Source organism: Lepisma saccharinum, chromosome 4 (genome assembly GCF_977018435.1).
Source record: "Lepisma saccharinum chromosome 4, izLepSacc3.1, whole genome shotgun sequence".
NCBI classification, from domain to species: domain Eukaryota; kingdom Metazoa; phylum Arthropoda; class Insecta; order Zygentoma; family Lepismatidae; genus Lepisma; species Lepisma saccharinum.
Genome location: NC_139232.1, coordinates 82,955,877 through 82,983,398, shown reverse-complemented (window position 1 = coordinate 82,983,398; position 27,522 = coordinate 82,955,877).

Below are 27,522 nucleotides of genomic sequence, written 5' to 3'. Positions count from 1 at the left end.
GCATATGGCAGTTTTTGCATCATGGCATGACCATAGAGGCTGTTTGCATCTACATACACTATATAATTTGATGACCGTGCTGGATCATAATCAGGCATATATTTGTTATTTGCTCTGGCATATCTCTGAGAACATTGCACCATCCCCCCTCTTATACATTTCTCCATAAACAGATACTTATCTTGATCGTGGATCAGATCCAAATGCATGTTAGTGTTCAAAAACGTTGCAGACCATGCTAGGCCCGGGGCACTGAAAAAATACATTGGATCCAGTTTATAATTTTGCATAGAAGATTTTCTGAATGCCTGCAGTATATCAGCTAAGAGGGTGACATCAAGTTTTAAATATGCCATGTGATAATCACCAAATGTCTGGCATTTTAAATTGTTCCACATCAACTGAGCATGGTGATAATCTTCATCAGTGATTCCAGATCCTCTGATTTTGCTGTAAAACTCTTGTTGTGGTGGCAGAGAACACTCATCAAATTTAGAAAAATCTGTAACATAGTCATATGGATATACACCCTTCCGCCTAATTAATTTCAGGTCCTGATTTGGAAACAATGCACGTGTGATTTTGAATTGATCATCAGATAATTGAGTGGCCAGTGTAGCCAGGCTAGCAGATAAAATTCTGTAAGAATCAAGAAATCTTAATTGAATAGGAACACCATTAACTTTAATTATCTTGCTAATAGCAATATATTCTCATCATTTTCAGCTAAAATATTTAAATTCTGCTTGTCAAACCCCTCATATCTGATCAAATGATGGAAATCATAATTGGATGCTCCATGGCAAAATATGGGGACAAATCTTGGTCTCTTGATCTTAATATTACAGCTATTACACAGGGCCTGTTTATATCGACCATCTGTATGAGAATGGTGTTTCACCTTGATATTTGTATCTGAAAATTCAGAATCACATACCGGGCATTTTTCTGCATTGTTGAAATCCTCAATCTGTTTCTCTGTTAAAGGCAACATGGGTTTTGATTTTAATAAGATGTTAGATGCTATGTCACGGCACTCATTTTCTATTCTATGTGCAAATATTTTGATGGCATCTGGTCCCAAGTATAAGCACGGCTCACTAGCTACACCATCCCGTATAACTATATAACAAAAACTGGAAGGTTCATGTAGCTGGTATGGTGTAATTGAAGATTCTTCAGGATCTGGATTGCAGAATGCAAGAGATTTGAGATTTGATTCAAAATCACAGACAATATATGCTGGGTGTTCCAACAAGGCTTCAAACTTTTTGAATTTGCAATTTTCACTTGGATTGGGCATCACCATATGAACAGGTTTATGGTTGCCACAGTATTTCAGATGCTCAATTAACTTGTTTTTTGCAATTTCTGCACTCTCTTCCCGAACCCCCTTCACCATTTTTTGACCATAAAATACAGATAAACATCTTCTGCACAACTTGAATATTGTATGAGTTTTGTCTAGTTGTGTTCTGACTAAAGCTTCAAGATTTTTTATCAGAGTATAATGATATGTGCCATCCCCTTCAATTAAGAGCAAATCAATCGGAACAGCAGATTCATTATCAATTGTACTGATTCTGAGAGGTTCTATCGGGCAATTGCCATGGCCAGTGGAACAAATAAATACATTAATAGATAATTGTTTGCCATTGATATCCCTGGCCTTTTTTTCAAATTTATCAATATTCTGAACAGACATTGGATATTCTAAACCCTCCATTGCATCGTCAAAATCATGTTCATGCTGTTTGTAATAACTTATTCTCTGAGGATTCCTTGAAACTGGATACAAAGCAGCTAAAATACACCACAAAAAGCATTTCTGGTCGGCATTTTCTATATTAACCACGGCTTGTTTGTTTTTGATATTGGCAGGTAATAGCAGATATGTAGATCCTTGTAATGGGCTGAATTCAGAAATATTAACATATAACTTGTGCGAAGAACCGCATAGGCTCCATCCAGACTCTTTTGCTGCAAATTCAGAGTGTTTAATGTTCAGTTGATCCATCAAACTGCTTATTATTCTGTCCGAATTTGCATTTGAATATACAGGTACAGTTTCTGTTATGTGGGGCTGTGTAAATTTTGTGCCATTTGGTTTCTTATATTGTGTAAACAATTTGAGGGAGAGCTTATAAGAGCCATTTTGTGCATTTAGAATTGCCTGTAGATCAGGATTTACACTGTTCAAAAAATTCTGAATGCCACATCTTGGCTCTGATACAAACCGGTAATCCCTAAGTTGGGCATTAAAACTGCTATGGATAGGTTCATAGCGTGGCTGCTTTGCTGCTCTGGCATTAAGAGGTGCTTCATGCTTCCTTTTCAGACCAGATGTAGATGGTTGAGGGGGCAATATTGATGACTGTACAGAGCAAGTATCTTTATGTGTATATGTGAAGTATTGCATGCTATATTTTTTATGGCATTTGGGGCAAATTTTTGTGGGAGTTCTGTATTTGTCTGGGTTACAAATCTTTTGGTGTCTGGCCCAATTAGAGCTAAATATATTTTTATTGCACTGATTGCAATATTTTTGTTTTGGCATTTTTCTTGTTGTTTATTATATAAGATTATCTGGGCTTCAATTCAAAACTTTATGCTTAACAGTTAGGTTCAGCTGTGTGATTTGTATATTTAGTATATATACTTAATATTAATAATATTAATATTATTATTAATTTTTATCCTCGGTTTTATTATATAATTTTTTGGGTTTTAAATCAAAACTCTATGCCTATCTTATGACAGGTTGTAAGGCCAATGGCCCACAAGTGGAAAAAAAGAATAAATATTGATTCACACTGACCGTCCGCAAATACCTGTACAGACATGCGTATCTAGAATAGCCTTGCTATGTATTGATTTTTGTATAACAGGCTGGGAGAAATATAAGCTTGACCCTAAATATGAATAGATTGCAACAAAACAAGCTGGATGTAACAAATATCAGATTTTCTTATACAAAATATTGTTCAATATATCTGAAATTGAATAATAAGAAATTAAACCAAACAGGCCTGTAAGTATGAGAAGCACTGTAAAAACACATCTGCTCTCCTCAGCCACAATCACAATACTGGCTGATGCAATACAAAATCTCTTTATATACCCCAAGCACAGATTAAAAATTCTGAAACAAATAAACCAATCAGAATATAACACATCATCATATTATGTTATAATTAAGCAATTAGAAAACAATATATGGTTAATAATTTGTTGCATTGGATAATAATTTGTTGCACAGCATGATGCAATAGCTCTTGCATCATAATATTGGATAATAATTTGTTGCACAGCATGATGCAAGAGCTCTTGCATTACATGTATGTATGTGTAGGTATATATGTATGTATGTGAGAGGAGGAGAGGGAGGGGGGGAAGGGGGGGTATGTGTGGGTATAAATATGTATGTGTGTGTGGGTTTTTGGCTTAATTTGAAGTAAATCCAAAACAATATCAATTTTTAACAAGTTTATGGACAAAAATCTGGCTGATGCAATTTTTGTAAATATGGGCAAATCTGCTTGAGGGGGGTTGATACTTTCCGAAGAGCATTTTTACAAAACTCTTGGGTTAGGCAGGGTGCTATACTTGAACAAAAAACTCATATGGACATGTTGAGCAAGTTTTAAGTATAGCCAAATCTGCTTGAGAAGAGCTCTTCTTTTCCGAAAAATTCCCGAGGGGTATTTTTCCAAAATTCTTGGGTTAGGCATGGTACTACACTTAAGCAAAAAACTCATATGGGCATGTTGAGCAAGTTTTAAGTATGGCCAAAGCTGCTTGAGGAGGGCTCTTCCTTTCCTGTGCTGGTAGTACAGTCAATCATACTACTAAATAAATAATAATCGTCAGTCCATATGACAATGCTTTTGTGACGTGCACGCAAAATATCTGTTGGTTGCTGTCCGTGATGAAATTTTTATCATTGATAGGCCGGGGACTGAGCTTCTAACTTTCCACATTTACAAACAATATCGTTTACAATAATACCTTCGCTAGAAAGCATAGTGCAATAAATATCATTTTTTATATATAAATATTTTAAGTTATGCAATAACTTTGGACAGCAGCTAATTATCATGGCGTTATATTCGTGTCCATGTCTGAAACTAGTCTTTATACACACAGCCAACTCACTCATGCAATGTAATATCTGATGTAATATAATACAAACAGCTGTGGAAGGTTGTTGACTCTTCGCGAAACAGGACGTACACGTCAGAGTTGTGCAGAAGATAGGGTCGACCCCCTTGTCGATTTTGGTGATGTAGAGTCCGTGTACGAAATTTGGAGGTCAAGGGTGGGCCAATTGTCATTTTTTTTCTCGATAGGATCATCGTAGAGACATGCGTTAGCATTGCCTCCTAACGAAATAAACATAGGTTAACATGGTTTTTTTTGGTGACGTAGAGTACGCGTAGAGAGGTCGGGTTTAGTGTGTTGGTCGAGTCTCGGTGTCCTCTGTCCTCCCATACCAAAATAAACATAGGTTGTCATAGAACCAATTTTTTTCATCAATCGAAAATTTTCTAAGTCCACAGCGTTAAAAAAAAAATCTTAAATTTGCAAATATCTCGAAAATAGTAAGAGTTATCGAAAAAATATATCGAAAAACACCCCCATCCCGGTAGCGAAGCTACCCCCCCTGTCGATTTTGGAGGTGGAGAATACGTGTACAAAGTTTTGGTGGTCCTGGGGCCAAGAGGTAAGAAGTTAGCCCACCTCCCAAAACTTTGATCACTCGTAACTTTTGAACGAATAGTCATAGAGAGGTCGGGTTTAGTGCGTCGGTCGAGTCTCGGTGTCCTCTGTCCACCCATACCAAAATGAACATAGGTCGTCATGGAACCAAATTTGACCCCCATCTGTCGAAAATTTTCCAAGTCCAGCGTTAAATTGCAAAATGTCTCGAAAACAGTAAGAGATAGCGCGAATATCCTTCCCGTTGACCCTCTTGTCGAGTTTATTGATGCAGAGTACGTGTACAAAGTTTTCGGAGGTTCTTGGAGGTCAAGGGTGGGCCAATTGCCAAAAATGTTTTTGATCACTCGTAACTTTCGAAAAAATGATCATAGAGAGCTGGGATTTCTTGCGTTAGCATCGTCTCGGTGTCCTCTGTCCTCTCATAAATTGGTGTAGGTTGTCATGGAACCAAAAAAAAAAAATGTTCCGAAAATTTTCCAAGTCCTGCGTTAAAAAATCTTAAATTTGCAAATATCTCGAAAATGGTAAGAGTTATCGAAAAAATATATCGAAAAACACCCCCATACGGCATCGTTAGATGCCTCCTGTCGATTTTGGAGATGTAGAATACGTATACCAAGTTTTGGTGGTCCTGGGGTCAAGGGGTAAGAAGTTAGCCCACCCCCTCTCCAAAACTTTGATCACTCGTAACTTTTGAACAAATAGTCGTAGAGAGGTCGGGTTTAGTGCGTCGGTCGAGTCTCGGTGTCCTCTGTCCACCCATACCAAAATAAACATAGGTCGTCATGGAACCAATTTTTTTCATCAATCGAAAATTTTCCAAGTCCACAGCGTTAAATTGCAAATATCTCGAAAATGGTAAGAGTTATCGAAAAAATATATCGAAAAACACCCCCATCCTGGTATCGTTAGATACCCCCCCTGTCGATTTTGGAGGTGTAGAATACGTATACCAAGTTTTGGTGGTCCTGAGGTCAAGAGGTAAGAAGTTAGCCCACCCTCCAAAATTTTGATCACTCGTAACTTTTGAACAAATAGTCATAGAAAGATCGGGTTTAGTGCGTTGGTCGAGTCTCGGTGTCCTCTGTCCACCCATACCAAAATAAACATAGAACGTCATGGAACCAATTTTTTTCATCAATCGAAAATTTTCTAAGTCCACAGCGTTAAAAAAATCTTAAATTGCAAATATCTCGAATTTTTGACAAACAGAGGTGTCCCATAGGATCTTTGAGAAAAAAAACACGTGAAACTCTACAGAGGTGTGGTAATCTATAACCGCAGCCGTTAGAGAACCTTTACTTTTTTGGTTGGGCACCACGCACCCTGGCGAGGTTATAGGGGCCAGGGATCCTAAAAAAACAACAATTATTATTTGTTTGTTTGCGTCACAATACGGAAATAATGAGAGGCACGCGCGCGCGGGTGTGGCACATCGTTCCCCCGAGAGGTTTACAAAGGTCACGATATATATAAACATTGGTCCCGGACTTGGAAAATTACGATAAGGTGCACTCATCCTTCAAAGGATGAGAGGATGAGAGAGTGAATTTCACTCATCACTGCTTTTCTACGCTGTGAAACATCGTCAGCGCAATAAATGAGGCGCGGAACGTGGAGAGAAAGTGAGTTTTTCAGGTTTTGGTGGTCGTGTGGTCAAGAAATCAGAGTTGTCATCAAAGGTACAAATACTATCTACTAATGTAACACGTGCTCCTCTGCCAATACAGTCAAGTAGCAATTATACCAGTGTTGCCATTACTTTTTATCCAACCCTTGTAAATGCAGATTTTCTTTAAGATTAGTACCAAAGGCTTGCCTGTTGTATACAATAATAGTGGCCTCACTTCACTGCATGGGTTGATAGTGTTTTCGATTGAAAATAGGCTTTAAAAAAGGGTGCGGAAGGGAGCGCGGGAGAACATTTAAGGGTGCGCAAGCACACCGTCAAACCTCCCTGCTGCCGCATTAGATGTGTATTGATAAATGTACTGTAGAATGGTACGAATGAAATCTCGAGAGGGACTATTTGCAATCACATTTGGGTCATCTATAGTTACTTACACTCCATCTCTGGAATCTGAGGAGGTAGGCTGCGCATAACGGTAGAGAAGGGGAGAAAGCGAGTGGGCGGAGCAAAGAGGTACGCGTTGCTGCGAACGAATGGTAGTTGGAGTTACGTTTTCCCCTCCATTCACTCACTTTCCCTCCCACGCGTTCATTGCTCGAGCCCTCTCGAGACACTACTTGCGCAGGGGACGGCTTATCGTTCGCCTGCTCCAGAGATTCCTGGGACAGAGTGTTGATAGCCAGGAACATACGCCACTGGAAAAAAAAACTGCTCGAGTTATTTAAACAAATCAGCACATTTCTGTGTATATTTCAGCGGTTGCGCGACAAATCAACCGTTTTCCACAGTTTCTTCTCATACATTACAGCTACCACTATAATCTTGAACGCTTTCCTGAGATATATAGTGATTCTAAATTCGATATCAACTCAGTGGATCACAGTACAACTGTGCCTTCTCCTGTGGCGGCGCCATGATTAACAGAGTGTCTGGTGCGGGCCACATTCACGTGCTATCAGTCACTAAAATTAACTGTCAAGAGGTCTAAACCTGGCCCTCCTAACCTAACAAATCCTAATCTACAATTCCGCTTAGTTCCTACACTGCATATGTGGTTAGGAGGGCTAGATTTAGAGCTCTCAGCATTTAGTTTTAGTGACCAGTGGAGGCGATTATGTGGGGGGGGGCAGTTACCCCCCACTTTTCGCCACTTTTGCCCACGCACTATGCTAAATCTTATCTACAAGGGGAAATATACTGTCTTTGCCACTGTAGTGACTGTTAGCAGCTGGGAGTGCCCCACACCAGTCCCAATTGACAGAAACGAACTGAAATTGAAGCGTTACGAAAATCTATACTCTGTCCGTGGAATCTGTGGAGCAAGGCCGTGCATATCGGCAGAGAAGGGGAGGAAATCGAGTGGGCAGAACGAAGAAGTACATGCTGCTGCTGCTGGTAACTGCATTCGCTCTCCCCCTCCACGCAATCCCGTTCCCTCTCACATGTTCATTGGTGGAGCCGTCTCTCGTCACTACTTGCGCAGACACTTGTTTTTGTTCACTTGCTCCAAAGATAGCCGGGACAGGGTATAATTTTCCTTTCGGGTGAGAGATTGTGTTTTATGACATTTTGAACTTATCTCAGAACTGAAATTGGATACATTCAAGCAGAACGCCTGAATAATTGAAAAGTTTTGGGAACCGTAACCAGGATAATCCAGCCTGCAGTAGAACCATGCCGAACATCATGGGGGATCCACCAACAGGTTCCGGTGTGTACCTAACGCCTAGCAACCGCCTCATGCATATTCTTTTATTCAAATCAGGCATTCCAGGAAGAAATCTTGGGTTTTTAAGGCGGTCGTTGGGGAGCCGAAAGTGACGCAGAACCCAAACGGCGACAGTTTAAGGGAGTGAATGGGGGGAACGCCCCGCAGGGATACAAAAAGGACGGAAAAATGCAATTTGCATAACTGGCTGAGGCTTTGGCATTGTTATAATGTAAAGGTAACGTCATTGCGAGTGAAGCAGCGAAAAGGAAATGAACGGAACGTCGCAGGAAGAGAAAGTAAGTTCTCAGGAAGAAGAGTTAAAGAATATTGACTTTACAAGTAAGCTCAGAAATCTATCTCCTTCTACCATTGACTCACTTACCTTAGCTTCTACGGAAGTGTGTTGGAAGAATCCTTGGTTCGGAAGTACCAAAGTGTTAGGGACGTTAGTTTATAGAAAGTGACTTTTAGTTACTTTACTCACTCGAAAGGTATTTCTGTTTCAGTTAAAGTTATTAATTTTTAGGAAAGTAGCTACAGTTGTGGTTCCGTATAATTTAACCGTTAGTTGTAGTGTAGTAAGTTATTGCCCTCCATCTTTTGGTTGTACATAATCGCATTTCTACCTCCATATGCTAATCTCGACAATCAAGATGTATGATGACAATCAGTGAAATAGGTGAGGGAACACATCTGTGCTCCTTGATGAGACACTAATGCATAACTTTCAATCACTAGTTGTCAAGGTACATAGAGATTAGGTAAAATCATCCGAAGATTGCCGATCTTGCACGAACGCGTGACGTCACCGGAGAAGCAGTGAGCTCGGCTGATGCAAACGGCATCTAGCATTTATATGGAAGATTCAGAGAGCGAAAGTATATTATTACTTTTAGGAGGGGGAAAATAATAATTGTCATCCTCCAAAATGGTATTGAGGCATCCTTTTAATGATTAGTAACATAATTGAAAACGCGCTACTTTTAAAAGGAGGCAAAGTACATCTGAAAAAAATGTACTTTGAAAATCCATATTCCTGAAACTTTCTGACCGATGCGCTACTTTAGAATTTCGTCATTTTACAAAAATAATTTTAACAAAAACGTGGCATGCTAAAGAAGAATTAAAGAGTTTAAAAAAATAATTGATTAATAGACTTAGTTTATTTTACTTCATTTATCTGTCACATATGGCTAATCGCAAAGATGAGGATGCTTGATGATATGATGAAATTGAAGAAAGGAAAGTAGACCCATGCCCGGGCGGGGATTCGAACCTGGGTCCCTTGGCATCGTAAAGCGTTGTGCTAAACACTTCGCCACGGAGGTCAGCATTACAAGGAAATAAACAGAAAATGTCATCTATGTTTTAATATGCGAGAAACATTTGCGGGGAGGTTATTGAAGTAACAAATAATTATTACAAGACGTTGTGATGAAAATTATTAATCTGAAATATCGAGAGTTGACCTTGCAGTCTCTAAATGTACTTTTAGGGTTACGTAATACCTTTACTCAAAGTTGCTAGTGTAAATTTATAAGCTATTAAAATTTAAAACTTATTCCTGTTCGTAAAAAGAAACTGCCAAGTCAAATTAATATTTTGTAGAAATACACATATTTTTCTTTTATGAGGCCAAGAGAGTATTTGGAGGGGAAGGTGGCTTGGGAAGGCTATAGCCCCGGATCTCGATCTGCAAAGGGGCTTCCATCGGGAAAACTTTGCTATGAAATAGTCCAGAAGAATGGGCGAAATGATTCTTTTTAAATGGCTCAAGAATACAAAGATATAAGTGGATATTTGACAAGCTTAGTCTAAAACTTGGAACTGAAATCGTACGTGTGTGGGGGTGGGGGTGGGGGGGGGGCCTACGTGAGGTAACACAGTGGAATATGATTCACAATACTAAAATTAAAATAAATATATGGGAACAATAGAAATCAAAATATGTTGTAGCTAGTGACGGCGCAATAGTAAAGATGGATGGGTAAATCATATTTTCCCGGGGTAAATATGTTTATTATTCCGTTACATACAACACAAAAATTCATATTTTGGCTAAAAGAGCATTCATTAATTTATTTATTTTTGTCGTTTTACTGGGGGTAGATAACAGAGAAAGAGAGAGAAATTGTCGAACGAGAATAGGGGGGCGTTCATGCCCCCCACTGTAGTGTGGTCACTGCCTAGAGCTATGCTGGAGAAGAATGCACCAATTAATACACTATTAATTAAAACAGATACTTTTAAAACTTTTAATCAAATTATTTGTGAACTATGGTTTAAATTTAGGGAGAGCACATACCTATTTAATTTGGATGAGTTAATTTCTGAAGCCTGCCATTTCCGAGCCTTCTTCCGGTGTAACTGCACTGCCCTTTGAGCCTTAGATGCTGAGTTCAGGTGGCGGAACGAGCAGAATACTAATTAAAACAAATATGTGACAAATATATATATATATATATATATATATAACAACGTAAAAAAAAAGTAAAAAGTAAAGTGCTCCCCTGTGCATAGCACCACGCCATGAAGGCGTATAGGGGGTGTGGGGGTAACGCCCCACACTTTCTTGATCCGGTCGTGAGTGGGGGTGATGTGATCAGCATCACGCCCCTGACCGCCTTTACCCCCCAGGGTTTCCCCAAGGTACCCATGTTATTCGACGCTGGGTGGGCGCCGGGGCCGCTTCCAACCTTAGAAAAGTTCCCGGATTTGAACCGGCCGGGGATCGAACCCGGGACCTTGAGCATGGTAGTCAGACGCGTTACCGACTGAGCCACCGCGACGTATTGAAGCTATTGACGGCGCCAAAGAAAAGACAGAAGAGGAACGTGGAGAGTGCAGTGATATTTTACGGGAAGCAGTCACGTTTATTACACTCTTACATTTACATACAATATTAAAAAGTTCTGCTTTTAGATCTCGCATAATGCCTTTTTCACAAAAATGGACAATCCCGCATTTTTTATATCAATCAAGCTGTGATATTTTAGATTTCTTCCGTTAGTTTTCTGATAATAGTTTTCACAGCTTTCCATAGCATTTAGGCATAATTTCAGTTGACAAGAACAAAATAATCTTATTTCAAAACATAGAGCAAAAAGAAATCCAACGCGCTTAAGTTAAAACTTCATTACATTGGAAGTCTGGAGAGAACAAAACAGGGGTTCTTTTGTAACGCGATTTCTTGAAAAACAATTTGCACATTTGAATCAACTTTGTGATAAATTGATTAGAAAGGATGAATCTTGTTGACAAATATCTCAATATCTGCATATGGAACCAGCTTTTTCCGTGACGAGCGTTTCGACGATGACGTAATGCATCCACGGACAACTGCGCATACGATCTGCGCCGCCGAACGAGCACCCCTGACTAGTTGTTACTAGGCAAATATATTCTTGACAAAGAATGAGAAATTCTTGAATTTCGCTGGATGCCACAAAGATACACTGTGAAAGGTGTGGTTTAGACAGGCCTAACACAAAGATTGGTCTCACAAATAACTCAGAACGCTGGCCTCACTGATGGCGTAGTGGTAACGTCGTCGGCTTGTAACCAAGGGGTACCGACAGGCCAGTAGCCAGAATTTTATTTCGGGGGGGGGTCATCTCTTACCAGCACGGGTGTCGCCAGAATTATTTTTAGAGGGGGTCAGAGCATAGATAATACGATTAGTACAAATAATAATGGCAATAATAATTGTTATTTTACAGGGCCCGCATTTTGATGACATTTCATCTTTTAACTTGTGCAACAGTAGACACAATAAGAGAGTTCTGAATAATCATTTGAGGCTCTGGCAACACTCCGTAGATTTTTTGACAGTGTTGTTAACCTACGGGGTTTTTTTCACTGTAAATTTTCATCAAAGGGCCTGAGGGGTCCATGTATTTTTTATGTCTGGCAATACTGTTGGGGGCCTAGTGTTGGCGACACTGTGGGTTTTTACTGTAGCCTTTTATGAGGGGGTCTATTGTCCTTTTTTTATATTTGGCAACTCTATTGGATGTTTTTTTTGAGGCTTGGGTTTTACCAACCCATCCGAAGAAAATTCCACTATATGATTTTTCACTGGCTAAGCTAACCTACAAATAGAAATTGCCAGCACCGACGAGTCTTGAATCATCATTTGAGGCTCGAATCATCATTTGAGGCTCGTCGGTGTTGCCTACCCACTCTACAAAAATTCCACTATATGATATTTTGAAGCTTTTCACGGTGTATGTTAACCTCACAAGCAGTGTTGCCATCTCGGGGCGAGGCGTAGCCTTTTATGGTGTATGTTAACCCTACCAGCAGTGTTTCCAACTCGTCGTAGCTTTTCACGGTGTATAATTTTTACACGCGCGCGCGTGTATTGTGACGAATGCACTCTCTTATCCTTGAAGGATGAATGTATCTTATCGTAATTTTCCAACTGTGGGACCAAATATTTATATATCGTGATTTTTGTAAACCTCTTTCGGGAACAATGTGTCGCACACACACGCGCGCGCGTGCGCCTGTATTGTGACGCAAGCAAAAAAAAAAAAAACATTTTGCCTGTTATTACAAAAAAAAAAAAACTTTGACCGTATTCTTAAATAACTAACAAGAACAATGAATCTTTTTGGCTTCCGCAAACAGATCAACATGGAGACTGCACCGCCAAATTTCAATAACCTCTTACCTTCCGTGTTATCTAAACTCAATGGTTTACTGATCGTTCATCTCAACAGCATTTGGACGAAACTGAATGACGATGTGGGCAAGATGTTTTATGTTTTTAATAACAATTTACATTTCTACGAAATTCCGATCGACGGGAAACTTCAAATCACCGTGAATCCGGTGAACGCAGGCGAAATCAAAATTTCTACCGGCAAGAACATTTTTCGAATCAAGCACGACAAGATGCTTTCTAACATTACGTACGATGTTTCCGCAGGAGATTACCTGTACGTGGAACTCCTCGGAGATTACGACAAACTCATTCCTCTCTTTGTAGAATTACGAATCGTTTATCCTATTATAAATAACCGTTAACCAAAAATGCCTAATGACATTTTCGGCAACACCAAGCGTGTAGACCACGCAGAAGAGATTCTCATGTTGGACATTCGAGTTAAGAAGTTGAGGACCGATTTGATTGCTTTGCAGGAGACCTTAAACAAAAGTTTAGAGTCGGAAATCGCTACGCTCCAAACGCAATGTCTCGACCCCATTCTGAAAATCGATTCCGAACTGAAGACGCTGATAAAAAATTATGTCGACGTACCTTCTTACGACAACGTTCAAAATATACAGTTGAGCGTGGATTCGCTTCAAAATGATTTGGCCAAATTACAGCAATTTCAATCGAAAAATGAAGATTTGGAAAAATTGAAACTCGAAATCGAAGAACGAACTTCCGCAATAGAAAAGAATTTCTCTGAACTTCAAACCGTCGTGAACGATATAGACGCAGAACACTTACATGTCGTCGTTTCCAAATTACAAGAAGAATTCACCAGCACGTTGGAAGAAATTAAATCCAAGTTGCAGACTTTGGAATATACAATGACGAACCTACCATCGTCGCACGAACTGCAGGTCATCGGTAAAAGCGTCGCGAACATAAAAATTCAATTGGAGGCCTATCAAGATTTCGAACACATTCAAACCACCATCGCCACGCTTCAGGCGTCCTTGGAATTGATCAACGAAGAAATTAAAAATATTCACGCTGAAGCGAGAGCGTTGACGAGCATTCAAGACACGTTGAGCACGGTTCAGCAGAAGATCGAATATTTAGAAAATTTGAACGTCGAAACGAATCTCGCTCATTTTCATCACGTACTGGACAACATACATGGTGACTTGGAATCGTTACGGACGAGCGTGCCTTCGAGCGAAGATTTGGAAAAATTAAAAACGGCGGTGACGGCACTATCCGATTCGAGCGACATCAAAAGTTCATTGAGCGATCTCGAGAGTAGGGTGGCCAATCTCCCCACCTCCAAAGAATTGCACGCTTTGAAAAGAAACATATCTCGAATGCTGAAACGACTAGAAACGGAAACGGCGAACGTGGAACAGATTCGAGACGAAATTAGTTCGCTGGTGTCGACGCTGCCCACTTCGCAGAGCGTCGCCGACCTTCACACGCAGTTTACAGAGATGCGAAGGATCGTGAACGATCTTACCGAGAAGAGCTCGAAATTGAATCAAGTCGAGAACCTTCAGAACATTGTCGTCAACATCAGAGATCAAGTTGGAGTGCTGGAATCCACGCAGGAATCGACGCTGGCCTCTTTCGGTGCCAAGTTGCAAGAACTCAACGAAAACTACAAGCAGTTGAACGTGGAAGTGAAAATCAAACCGTCGTTGTCTGCCGTATCGGATGCCATAATCGAGCATTTGCTGCCCATCGAAAATAAACTCGGACACGTTCACAGTAATCTGCTCGGCGTCGACACTAAATTCGCTAAACTGCATTCTCTGCAAGCCATCGAAATCAACAGCGTACCCAATCAACAGAGAATCTCCACGTTCGTCGAAGGTAACAAACTGTACATGTTGCATCCTTATCATCCGTACTACAAGTTTCTCCTCGATGGCACGATTCAGATAAACGAATTTTCGTACTGGTCTCACGGTAGAAAAGCTAGCGTTCCCACCATGACCTTGATATCGAATCGTGGTGTCCAGAAAGCAGGAAACATTCCTCTGGCACGTTGGAACGAAACGCGCAACATATATGAAATACACGAAGACGAAGATCTTACCGTTTTCGACGTGAGTGCCGGCGATAAGCTGATCATTCAAAACACGAGCGAAGTGCCACCCTCTTTGAATCCCATCACGCTTGTGCTTCTCTTGAAACGTAATCTCTAAAAAAATGTCTAGGCAAGCCATCGTCGAAGAATTGCATAAACCTGCACGCCGCAACTACGAACGTTTGGCTGTGGTAACCAAGGGCATCGACGACCTCTGGCAAAGCGACCTCGTGGAGATGAGTAGCGGCAATTTGAAAAACGTACATAAATTGAACAGGGGCAACAAGTATCTTCTCACCGTCATAGACACGTTTTCGAAATTCGCATGGGCTCTACCTTTGAAAGCCAAAACGGGAACATGCGTCACGGAAGCATTCAAGACAATTTTTCGCGAAAGCGGTGGCAGACGACCACGGTTTCTGCAAACAGACAAGGGGAAGGAATTTTATAACGCCGTATTCCAAAAGTTTATTCAAAAACATGACGTTCGACATTATTCGACCTTCAGTCACATCAAAGCCAGCATCGTGGAAAGATTCAATCGAACCTTGAAAACACACATGTGGAAACGATTCACGCTTCGGGGAAATTACAAATGGGTCGACATCCTGCCGGAACTCGTCGACACCTATAATGAAACGGTACACAGAACGATAGGCATGAAGCCAGTTGACGTTACCAAGTCTGACGAGCAGCGTTTAATTTCTACCGTTTACTGTCCAAAGTACACACCCACGACAAAAAAAGCTAAATACAAAATTGGAGACCAGGTGAGGATCAGCAAATTCAAACGCACCTTCGAGAAGGGATTCACAAAAATTGGAGCACGGAACTCTTTACGGTGGTTCGAGTTCTACCCGGAAACCGACACACGTATATAATAAAAGATAGTAGCGGCGAGATTTTGAAAGGAAGATTTTACGAAGAGGAACTCTCTAAAACGAAACACCCCGACACGTACCTCATCGAGAAAGTATTGCGTAGGAAAAGTGACAAACTTTTGGTCAAATGGCTGGGACTTCCGGAAAAGAGTTGGATCGACGCGAACGAAGTGATCTTGTGAGTACGTGGAACTTGGTGAAGCGTCTACCGGATCCGGAAAGTCAAACGAAGAAAAAGAACGGTGAGTTGCTTCCCGACAGCATCCGCTGTCTGATCGTAGGTCCTTCGGGGTGTGGGAAAACGACACTGCTCGTGGACAATTTTCTCCTCGCACCGAATTGGTTAGATTGGAAGAACAGGCACCTGTACGTGTTCTCGAAAAGTTTGGAGCAATCCAAATACCAGCAACTGATGAAACTGTACGATGGTCTGGACATTGCAACGTTCGCCTCGGAAATAAAACCACTCGACGATTGTCGTGAAAATTCAGTCGTTGTGTTCGACGACGCCATCCTGGAAAATCAAAATGAAATTCGCAACTTTTTCACGCAAGGTCGTCACAAAGGAATGGATTGCTTCTACCTAGCTCAAACGTTTTCCAAAATTCCAAAACAGTTAGTACGCGACAACGCTAATTTCATATGTTTGTTTCGTCAAGATCACACCAACCTCAAGCACGCGTACGATGACTACGTAGGCGGAGACATGAACTACAATCAATTTTCGGAACGCTGCTGCTCTACTTGCTGGAACGGTGACGATTTCGGATTCACGACGATCGACTTGACGAGGAAACCCAACGACGGAAAATACAGAAACAAAATCAACGACTTTCTAAACGTTGCAACGTTGTGAGAAACGACGTGTATAAATAACGTCATGACGAAACGAAAAATCGAAGACGAAAATCTCAAGCTTCGCGATTACCTCGCGAAACTCTTCAAAGGTTGGAAATCCGAGAATCGCGGATCCCTACGAAGAGAAGAAACGTCAGGATCAACCCGTGATCGATGCCATCAGCAGTCTAGGTAAAGAAATTAAAAGTGTCACGGAACAAAATAAAAATTTGATCAACGAACTCGTACCGCTCGCAGCTAAAAGTTACGCCGTACCCACACCCATTTCGAGCATTCCTTCGACGCCGTTCGAACTGAAGGATGCACCGGCACGACGTCGAGCCATAGGCAGCACGTCGTCTTCGGATAAAATCGAGTTGGGACCTTTGGCACGAGACTACCTGAGCACGGGGAAATTCGACAAGGATGAAGTGTTCGGATTGTATCCCAGCATGGAAACCAACGAAGGCGGAGGTGTGGTGTGGAAGATTGGGAAATCGAAGGTGACCTTCGAAGGCAACGACATTAAAGTCAATTTAGGCGACAAGGATAGTTGGAACAGGTATCCGGGTACGGTGGGACTGTGGGAACTCGTCGCCAAAAAGCAGCCGAAAGATTACACCGACGAAGATTACCAAAGTTACAAGGAAATTCTGATCATGACGGATGCCTTGTACCAGAACAACGACGCCTCGCAGAATAGGGTGAAATCGAGCAGCGGCGAGAAGTACAGGAATCTCATCAAACCGATTTGGAACCAGGTCAAAACAGGCAGCGGCGTCAAACGCTACAACACGTTACCCAAAGAATTCGTTTGGGTGGACGACGTTAGGAAACTCGTGGACCGATTGTTGGTGATAGCCGGTGAAGAGAATGCAGGCAATCGTAATTTCTACAACGAGAAGGTTGGCATCGTGGACATGATCAGCACGAAACTTTCCAACTTCATCGTGAACGACGACAAGGGCATAGGTTACCAGTAGGTGGAATGGGCGATCCTGGCTGGGTCCTTTGACCTGCTTTTTATTTTACGACGTTTTACGCACTAAACTAACCTACAATGAAAGAAAAAATGGACAGAAAAAGCTCTGGCATCACTTTTTAAGCTATTTTTTATGCCAACTCGTTTTTTTGACCTACATTTGAAATGACTTACGACATTTTCCTATAAGGCTACCTCTTTTTACTGTAAGGCCCCCCTCAGTGTAATCTACTACAACCTGCTAATAGGCTTCTGTTCTCAGCGTAATTTGTTTTACGGGCTAAACTAACCTACAATGAGAGAAAATTAGACAGAAGAAAAGCTCTGGCATCAGTTTTTAAGCTATTTTTTACCTTCTGCAAATCTTGCTTTTATGCTACCTCGCTTTTTGACCTACATTTGAAATGAGTTACGACATTTTCCCATAAGGCTGTCTCCTCACACTGTAAGGTCCCCCTCAGTGTAATCTACTACAACCTGCTAATAGGCTTCTGCTCTCAGCGTAATTTGTTTTTACGATGTTTTACGGATTAAAACTAACCTGCAATGAGAGAAAAAATGGACAGAAGAAAAGCTCTGGCATCACTTTTTAAGCTATTTTTTACCTTCTGCAAATCTTGCTTTTATGCTACCTCGCTTTTTGACCTACATTTGAAATGAGTTACGACATTTTCCCATAAGGCTGTCTCCTCACACTGTAAGGTCCCCCTCAGTGTAATCTACTACGACCTGCTAATAGGCTTCTGCTCTCAGCGTAATTTGTTTTTACGATGTTTTACGGATTAAAACTAACCTGCAATGAGAGAAAAAATGGACAGAAGAAAAGCTCTGGCATCACTTTTTAAGCTATTTTTTACCTTCTGCAAATTTTGCTCTTATGCTAACTCGCTCTTTGACCTACTTTTGAAATGACTTACGATATTTTCCTATAAGGCTGCTGTCTCCTCTTACTGTAAGATTCCTCAGTGTAATCTAGCACGACCTTGCTCTCAGCGTAATCTGCTATGATGTGTTTTTATTTTTTAAAACTCTCAGGTGTGATCTTCTACGATGTGTGTGTGTGTGAGATAATCAAAATTTATTTTTGTTAAGGAAATCCCTGGCCCCTCAAAAAAAGAAAATATCCCGCCAGGGGTGCGTGGTGCCCAACACAGTTCTAATGGCCACGGCTAACAAAGCCGTGCCTCTGTAGAGTTTCATGGTTTTTTTTTTAACCCCCCCCCCATGACTCCCTACAGAGGACCTCCGTGTGTAATGTGTGTGTTTTATGATTGAAGAGAAGAAAAAATTTTGGTTAAGATTGGAATGTGTAAGAACTAAAGAAAGTTTCCGTGGGGGTGCAGCATCTGAAAAAAAAATAAAAAAATATACTCAAATAGTGTACATAATATGATAGAAAAAATATAAAAAAAATGTGTGAATGCAAAAATTAGTCTGAATGATTGTTTTTTTTTTTAAAAAAAATAAAAAGTGGTGCAAGAAATAATACGTACTTTTTTGATGCGGAAGTCTAATGGTGCGAGCAGATTTCTTCCTCGTCATGGCATCCCCATTCTCGGGTGTGGATGTTGCAGTCCAGTAGCCTCAATTTGGTGTCGTGGGGATCAAGCGCCACTTTGTTGATCGTGGATGTACGCAATTGGTCGATGGTGCTCGTGATCCGATGTTCGGTCATGCGTTTGATTTTTTTGTCGAACAAGCACGACTTGTAATCTTCTACGGTTAGTTTGTTTGTGCTCGAACGCTCCACCCCTTTTGCCTTCTTTATTTCGGTCTCATCCTGAACTTTGATGGCGTACATTTTCGCTCGAAGACCAGCAAACTCTGTGATGATGCGGCCGTTGACTTCATCCTTCATCTTCCCGATCGTCATTTTCTGGCTGTCGTCGAAGAGAGCGTGATCTTTCGGATAATTAGAGAAGTCGAAATGCTGGCTCATGTTTTTCAGATCTTCGTATAGATCATCGGTGTGGATGTTGTACACGAAGCTGTCTGTGTCGGTGTACACCACCTCGATCGCCTCTCCATAGCGTGGTTTCATGATGTCGTAGTGAAACTTGTACATGGCCAGCTTCGACAACTCGAGGATCGCGACTCCCGCGGCGATTGGTTTGTCGAATGTTATGTGGTGGAGAGCACGTTCGATCAATACCAACGTGTCGCTCAGTATCGTGAAGTTTTTGTACGTGGGCTGAGCGACGTGCTTGTTTATTTTCTTCGGGTCGGAGACCAAGTTGATATTTCTTCTTTTCCTCGCATCTTCCATGCTCTTGCCGTAGATGCTGTTGTTCATCAATTTGTATAGGTCTTTGTCTGCGGAAGAAGAAGCTGATGCTCGACGTTGAGTGTTGCCGTCGAAATAGGGTGCTAGCCACCTGGTTTGTCTAAACTTCAATCCCGAGTGCACGCGCTTCAAAACCAATCCATGCCGGAGGTAGAATTGTAGGAGACGATAATGCACCACGTAATTCTCTTTGCTCTTGAAGGTGAGCATCAGCTTCTTCTCCGGAGCCGATTCCATCACAGGTGCCATCGCAAATCCATGGTGTTTTCGATGAAGCGATGCAGGATATTCCAAATCTACTTTCAGGAAACATCCATTTTCATGATCTTCGCTCCATTCCAAACAATCTTGAAGTTCCTGCTCGCTCATCCATTCGTATTCTCCGATGGGCAGAGGCTCGGACATGGCATAACCATACAGATTGTTCATGTCCCAGTATGCCAAGAAGTTTGTCGGTTTTTTTGCATCAAAATCGGAGACATATGGATTGTTGGCCTTGACGTATCGAAGGGGACACTGGACGATTCCACCACGTTTTGCCTCTTCGACAAACAAAAGTTGATTGACGTCCTTGATGAGTTCTATCTTCGCCTTCGTGGATTTTAACATCGCCTGCCAAGAATCACCCGGTGTGGTGTAGCTGAAAGCGGGGTCCAAACCATATGCTGCCATTCCTCTCGAGCGATGGAGATGAAAACGATCGCTCAATAGCGTAACATCCAGTTTCAGATACAGATCGTGATAGTCGGCCATGGTTTGACAAGAGAATGTAGACCAGACGAGCTGAGCATGATGGTAGTCCTCTTCGGTGCAACAGGTGTCGCTAAGACGACTGTAGAATGCTTCTCTCGGTGGTAATGATGTTTCTGAGAATTTGGAAGCATCCGTCATGTATTCGTAGGGGTAAACACCCTTGCGTCTCAACAGTGCTAAATGTTGGTCGCCGAAACATTTCCTGGTGGCGACCAAATCATCGTCGGTGAGTTGAGACACAAGTGTTGCCAAACTCGAAGACAGAAAGTTGTAGGAGTCCAAGAAGCGAATTTCTACGTGATTGCCATTTCCAACGTCCACCATCTTGCTGAATGAAATGAATTTCTCGTTGGTGCGAGCTATGACGCTAATGGGTTGAGCGTCGCACCCCATCTCCTTTATGAAGATTTTGGCGTCGTAGCCCTCCAAATTGTGAATAAATACAGGAATAAAATTTGGTTTTTTGATTTGAAGATTACAGTTGTTACACACGGGGGCCACATATTTTCCCGTGTGATGATTGTGGTGGCGAACTTTGACATTTTCGAGGGTGAAGTTACATTCGCACGCATCACACTGAGAGGCAAGGTCGTATGCTTCCTTCTCTTCCTGGGTAAGAGGCTCCATTGGTTTGTCTTCTCTTAGTAGAGGAGCGAATTGTATGGCCATCTGTTTCAAGATTTGAATGAATTTTTGTGGAGCATCATTGCCACGATGTAAAATAACATTGCCTGTGTTGTTGACCATCAATCCAAAAGCGCAGGCTTCGTGATGTAGAATTTCGGTGGTGCTCGATACGCTGGGATTCGGTTCGCAGATGGCGAGTGGAAGTTGGAAACTTTCAAAGTCGGTGCATATCACCAAGGGATGCCAGAGTAACGCCTTGTAGTTGGAAAATGTCATGTCTCGAGAAGGCATTTTGATAGCCGTAGCCGGATGTTTACTACACATTTCATGATGATCTTGGAGTTCTTCATCAGCATTCTTTTTTCCTCGACCGTAGAATATACTCAGGCATCTGTCGCATACTTGAATTTTATGTTGATGTGTGGTAATTTGACTTCTTGTTAATTTTGGAAGATTCTGAATTAGACAATAATGATAATTATCATCATCTTCGATCAGGAGTAATCTGATGACACGATTACTTTTAATGTTGCTATGTCTGAGAACGTAGATGGTGTTGTTTTTGTCTAATCCGAAGATGTGTACTGCTATACTTTCGTTTTTATCTGTCTTGTACTGTGCCTCAAATTTACTAATGTCTCGTAGATTTACAGGGTAATTAATACCAGCCATAGGTTTTTCAAATTCTGAGAGATATTCTGGCTTGTTGTAGTGGTATAAACAATGTTTGTCATTATTGGCTGGGTGATGATCGGCAATGATGCACCACAAAAAGCATCTGTTATCCTCATTTTGAATGTTGATGATTGCTTTCTTACTGGCTATTTTCAGGGGCAATTTGATGTAGCTGGATGCTCCCATCGGGTTGTATCGTGCCACCTTCAAAGTTAAATTGTGAGGCGAACCGCAAAGTGTCCAACCCGATCCACGTTTTTGGAAAGTCTCGTGCTTGTTCAACAAAGCGTCAAACATCTGGTTGCAAATGGCATCCACCTCATCGACGTCAGCGGCGTGGAGGCTCTTTACACCAGTGTAATGATGGAAAATTTCTCGCTCTTTTTTCATGTTTTCGTAAATGACGGAAACGATGAGGTGGATTTTCAACGAGCATCGCGACAAAGCTTCGGTGATAGACGAAATTAACTTGCTTTTGACCGAGCGAAAAAAGTTGTTTAGATCAGATGTTTCTTCAGATCGGAAAGTCTCCTCGCTTAAAATATTTCGAATATTTTCGCCGGCACTCTTCTGCTTCTTTCGTGGCGCTTGATCGTCAACATCGAGCTCTCTCTTACTTGATCCTTCGCCATGCATATCCTTCCGATGTCTTCTCAAGTTAGAAATGGATATATATTTCCCACATTGGTCGCATGCACGTTTCGCTTCCTTCTTCTCCATTTTTTTTGCTAAGAAAAAAAAGATGAAGTTACTAAAAATTGCACATTTTTTTGTGGTGTTATTTATATTAGATACGATCTCAATTTTTTCTTAAATAACCAACATGAATCTTTTTGGTTTCCGAAAGCAAACAATGGAGACTGTACACCGCACGACGACAGATCATGAATTTCTACCTTCCGCGTTAACTAAACTCAACGGTCTGTTGATTATTCACCTCAACAGCATTTGGACGAAATTGGATGAGGACGTGGGCAAGATGTTTTATGTTTTTAATAACAATTTACATTTCTATGAAATTCCGATCGACGGGAAACTTCGGATCACCGTGAATCCGGAGAACGTAGGCGAAATCAAAATATCTACCGGCAAGAACATTTTTCGAATCAAGCACGACAAAATGCTTTCTAACATGGCATACGATGTTTCCGCAGGAGATTACTTTTACGTGGAACTCCTCGGAGATTATGACAAACTTATTCCTCTCTTCGTAGAATTACGAATCGTCTATCCTATTATAAATAACCGTTAACCAAAAATGCCTAACGACATTTTCGGCAACACCAAGCGTGTAGACCATGCAGAAGAGATTCTCATGTTGGACATTCGAGTTAAGAAGTTGAGGAGCGATTTGATTGCTTTGCAGGAGACCTTAAACAAAAGTTTAGAGTCGGAAATCGCCACGCTCCAAACGCAATGTCTCGACCCCATTCTGAAAATCGATTCCGAACTGAAGATGCTGATAAAAAATTATGTCGACGTACCTTCTTACGACAGCGTTCAAAATATACAGTTGAGCGTGGATTCGCTTCAAAATGATTTGGCCAAATTACAGCAATTTCAATCGAAAAATGAAGATTTGGAAAAATTGAAACTCGAAATCGAAGAACGAACTTCCGCAATCGAAAAGAATTTCTCCGAACTTCAAACCGTGGTGAACGATATTGATGTAGAACGCTTGCACGTCGTCGTTTCCAAATTACAAGAAGAATTCACCGGCACGTTGGAAGAAATTAAATCCAAGTTGCAGACTTTGGAAGATACAATGACGAACCTACCATCGTCGGACGAACTGCAGGTCATCGGTAAAAGCGTCGCGAACATAAAAATTCAATTGGAGGCGTATCGAGATTTCGAACACATTCAAACCACCATCGCTACGCTTCAGGCGTCCTTGGAATTGATCAACGAAGAAATTAAAAATATTCACGCTGAAGCAAGAGCGTTGACGAGCATTCAAGACACGTTAAGCACGGTTCAGCAGAAGATCGAATATATAGAAAATTTGAACGTCGAAACGAATCTCGCTCATTTTCATCACGTACTCGACAACATACAGGGTGACTTGGAATCGTTACGGACGAGCGTGCCTTCGAGCGAAGATTTGGAAAAATTAAAAACGGCGGTGACGGCACTATCCGATTCGAGCGACATCAAAAGTTCATTGAGCGATCTCGAGAGTAGGGTGGCCAATCTCCCCACCTCCAAAGAATTGCACGCTTTGAAAAGAAACATATCTCGAATGTTGAAACGACTAGAAACGGAAACGGTGAACGTGGAACAGATTCGAGACGAAATTAGTTCGCTGGTGTCGACGCTGCCCACTTCGCAGAGCGTCGCCGACCTTCACACGCAGTTTACAGAGATGCGAAGCATCGTGAACGATCTTACCGAGAAGAGCTCGAAATTGAATCAAGTCGAGAACCTTCAGAACATTGTCGTCAACATCAGAGATCAAGTTGGAGTGCTGGAATCCACGCAGGAATCGACGCTGGCTTCTTTCGGTGCCAAGTTGCAAGAACTCAACGAAAACTACAAGCAGTTGAACGTGGAAGTGAAAATCAAACCGTCATTTTCTACCGTAACAGATACCATAATCGAGCATTTGCTTCCTATCGAAAATAAACTCGGACACGTTCACAGTAATCTGCTCGGCGTCGACACTAAATTTGCCAAATTGTTCACCTTGCAAGCCATCGAAATCAACAGCGTACCCAATCAACAGAGAATCTCCACGTTCGTCGAAGGTAACAAACTGTACATGTTGCATCCTTATCATCCGTACTACAAGTTTCTCCTCGATGGCACGATTCAGATAAACGAATTTTCGTACTGGTCTCACGGCAGAAAAGCTAGCGTTCCCACCATGACTTTGATATCGAATCGCGGTGTCCAGAAAGCGGGAAACATTCCTCTGGCACGTTGGAACGAAACGCGCAACATATATGAAATACACGAAGACGAAGATCTCACCGTTTTCGACGTGAATGCCGGCGATAAGCTGATCATTCAAAACACGAGCGAGGTGCCACCCTCTTTGAATCCCATCACGCTGGTGCTTCTCTTGAAACGTAATCTCTAAAAAAATGTCTAGGCAAGCCATCGTCGAAGAATTGCATAAACCTGCACGCCGTAACTACGAACGTTTGGCTGTGGTAACCAAGGGCATTGACGACCTCTGGCAAAGTGACCTCGTGGAGATGAGCAGCGGCAATTTGAAAAATGTACATAAATTGAACAAGGGCAACAAGTACCTTCTCACCGTCATAGACACGTTTTCGAAATTCGCATGGGCTCTGCCTTTGAAGGCGAAAACGGGAACGTGCGTCACGGAAGCATTCAAATTAATTTTTCGCGAAAGGGGCGGCAGACGACCACGGTTTCTGCAAACGGACAACGGTAAAGAATTTTACAACTCCGTATTCCAAAAGTTTATTCAAAAACATGGCATTCGACATTATTCGACCTTCAGTCACATCAAAGCCAGCATCGTGGAAAGATTTAATCGAACCTTGAAAACACACATGTGGAAACGATTCACGCTTCGGGGAAATTACAAATGGGTCGACATCCAGCCGGAACTCGTCGACACCTATAATGATACGGTACACAGAACGATAGGCATGAAGCCAGCTGACGTTACGAAATCTGACGAGCAGCGTTTAATTTCTACCGTTTACTGTCCAAAGTACACACCCGCGACAAAAAAAGCTAAATACAAAATTGGAGACCGGGTGAGGATCAGCAAATTCAAACGCACCTTCGAGAAGGGATTCACAAAAAATTGGAGCACGGAACTTTTTACCGTGGTTCGAGTTTTACCCGGAAACCGACACACGTATATAATAAAAGATAGTAGCAGCGAGATTTTGAAAGGAAGATTTTATGAAGAGGAACTCTCTAAAACGAAACACCCCGACACGTACCTCATCGAGAAAATATTGTGTAGGAAAGGTGACAAACTGTTTGTCAAATGGCTGGGACTTCCGGAAAAGAGTTGGATCGACGCGAACGAAGTGATCTTGTGAGTACGTGGAACGTGGTGAAGCGTCTACAGAATCCGAAAAGTCAAACAAGAAAAAAAAAGAACGGCGAGTTGCTTCCCGACAGCATCCGCTGTCTGATCGTAGGTCCTTCGGGGTGTGGGAAAACGACACTGCTCGTGGACAATTTTCTCCTCGCACCGAATTGGTTAGATTGGAAGAACAGGCACCTGTACGTGTTCTCGAAAAGTTTGGAGCAAACCAAATACCAGCAACTGATGAAACTGTACGATGGTCTGGACATTGCAACGTTCGCCTCGGAAATAAAACCACTCGATGATTGTCGTGAAAATTCAGTCGTTGTGTTCGACGACGCCATCCTGGAAAATCAAAATGAAATTCGCAACTTTTTCACGCAAGGTCGTCACAAAGGAATGGATTGCTTCTACCTAGCTCAAACGTTTTCCAAAATTCCAAAACAGTTAGTACGCGACAACGCTAATTTCATATGTTTGTTTCGTCAAGATCACACCAACCTCAAGCACGCGTACGATGACTACGTAGGCGGAGACATGAACTACAATCAATTTTCGGAATGCTGCTGCTCTACTTGCTGGAACGGTGACGATTTCGGATTCGCGACGATCGACATGACGAGGAAACCCAACGACGGAAAATACAGAAACAAAATCAACGACTTTCTAAACGTTGCAACGTTGTGAGAAACGACGTATATAAATAAACGTCATGACGAAACGAAAAATCGAGGACGAAAATCTCAAGCTTCGCGATTACCTCGCGAAACGCTTCAAAGGTTGGAAATCCGAGAATCGCGGATTCTACGAAGAGAAGAAACGTCAGGATCAACCTGTGATCGATGCCATCAGCGGTCTAGGTAAAGAAATTAAAAGTGTCACGGAACAAAATAAAAATTTGATCAACGAACTCGTACCGCTCGCAGCTAAAAGTTACGCCGTACCCACACCTATTTCGAGCATTCCTTCGACGCCGTTCGAACTGAAGGATGCACCGGCACGACGTCGAGCTATTGGTAGCACGTCGTCGTCTTCGGATAAAATCGAGTTGGGACCTTTGGCACGAGACTACCTGAGTACGGGGAAATTCGACAAGGATGAAGTGTTCGGATTGTATCCCAGCATGGAAACCAGCGAAGGCGGCGGTGTGGTGTGGAAGATTGGGAAATCGAAGGTGACCTTCGAAGGCAACGACATTAAAATTAATTTAGGCGACAAGGATAGTTGGAACAGGTATCCGGGTACGGTGGGACTGTGGGAACTCGTCGCCAAAAAGCAGCCGAAAGATTACACCGACGAAGATTACCAAAGTTAAAAGGAAATTCTGATCATGACAGATGCCTTGTACCAGAACAACGACGCCTCGCAGAATAGGGTGAAATCGAGCAGCGGCGAGAAGTACAGGAATCTCATCAAACCGATTTGGAACCAGGTCAAAACAGGCAGCGGCGTCAAACGCTACAACACGTTACCCAAAGAATTCGTTTGGGTGGATGATGTGAGGAAACTCGTGGACCGATTGTTGGTGATAGCCGGCGAAGAAAATGCAGGCAACCGTAATTTCTACAACGAGAAGGTTGGCATCGTGGACATGATCAGCACGAAACTTTCCAACTTCATCGTGAACGACGACAAGGGCATAGGTTACCTGATCAAAAT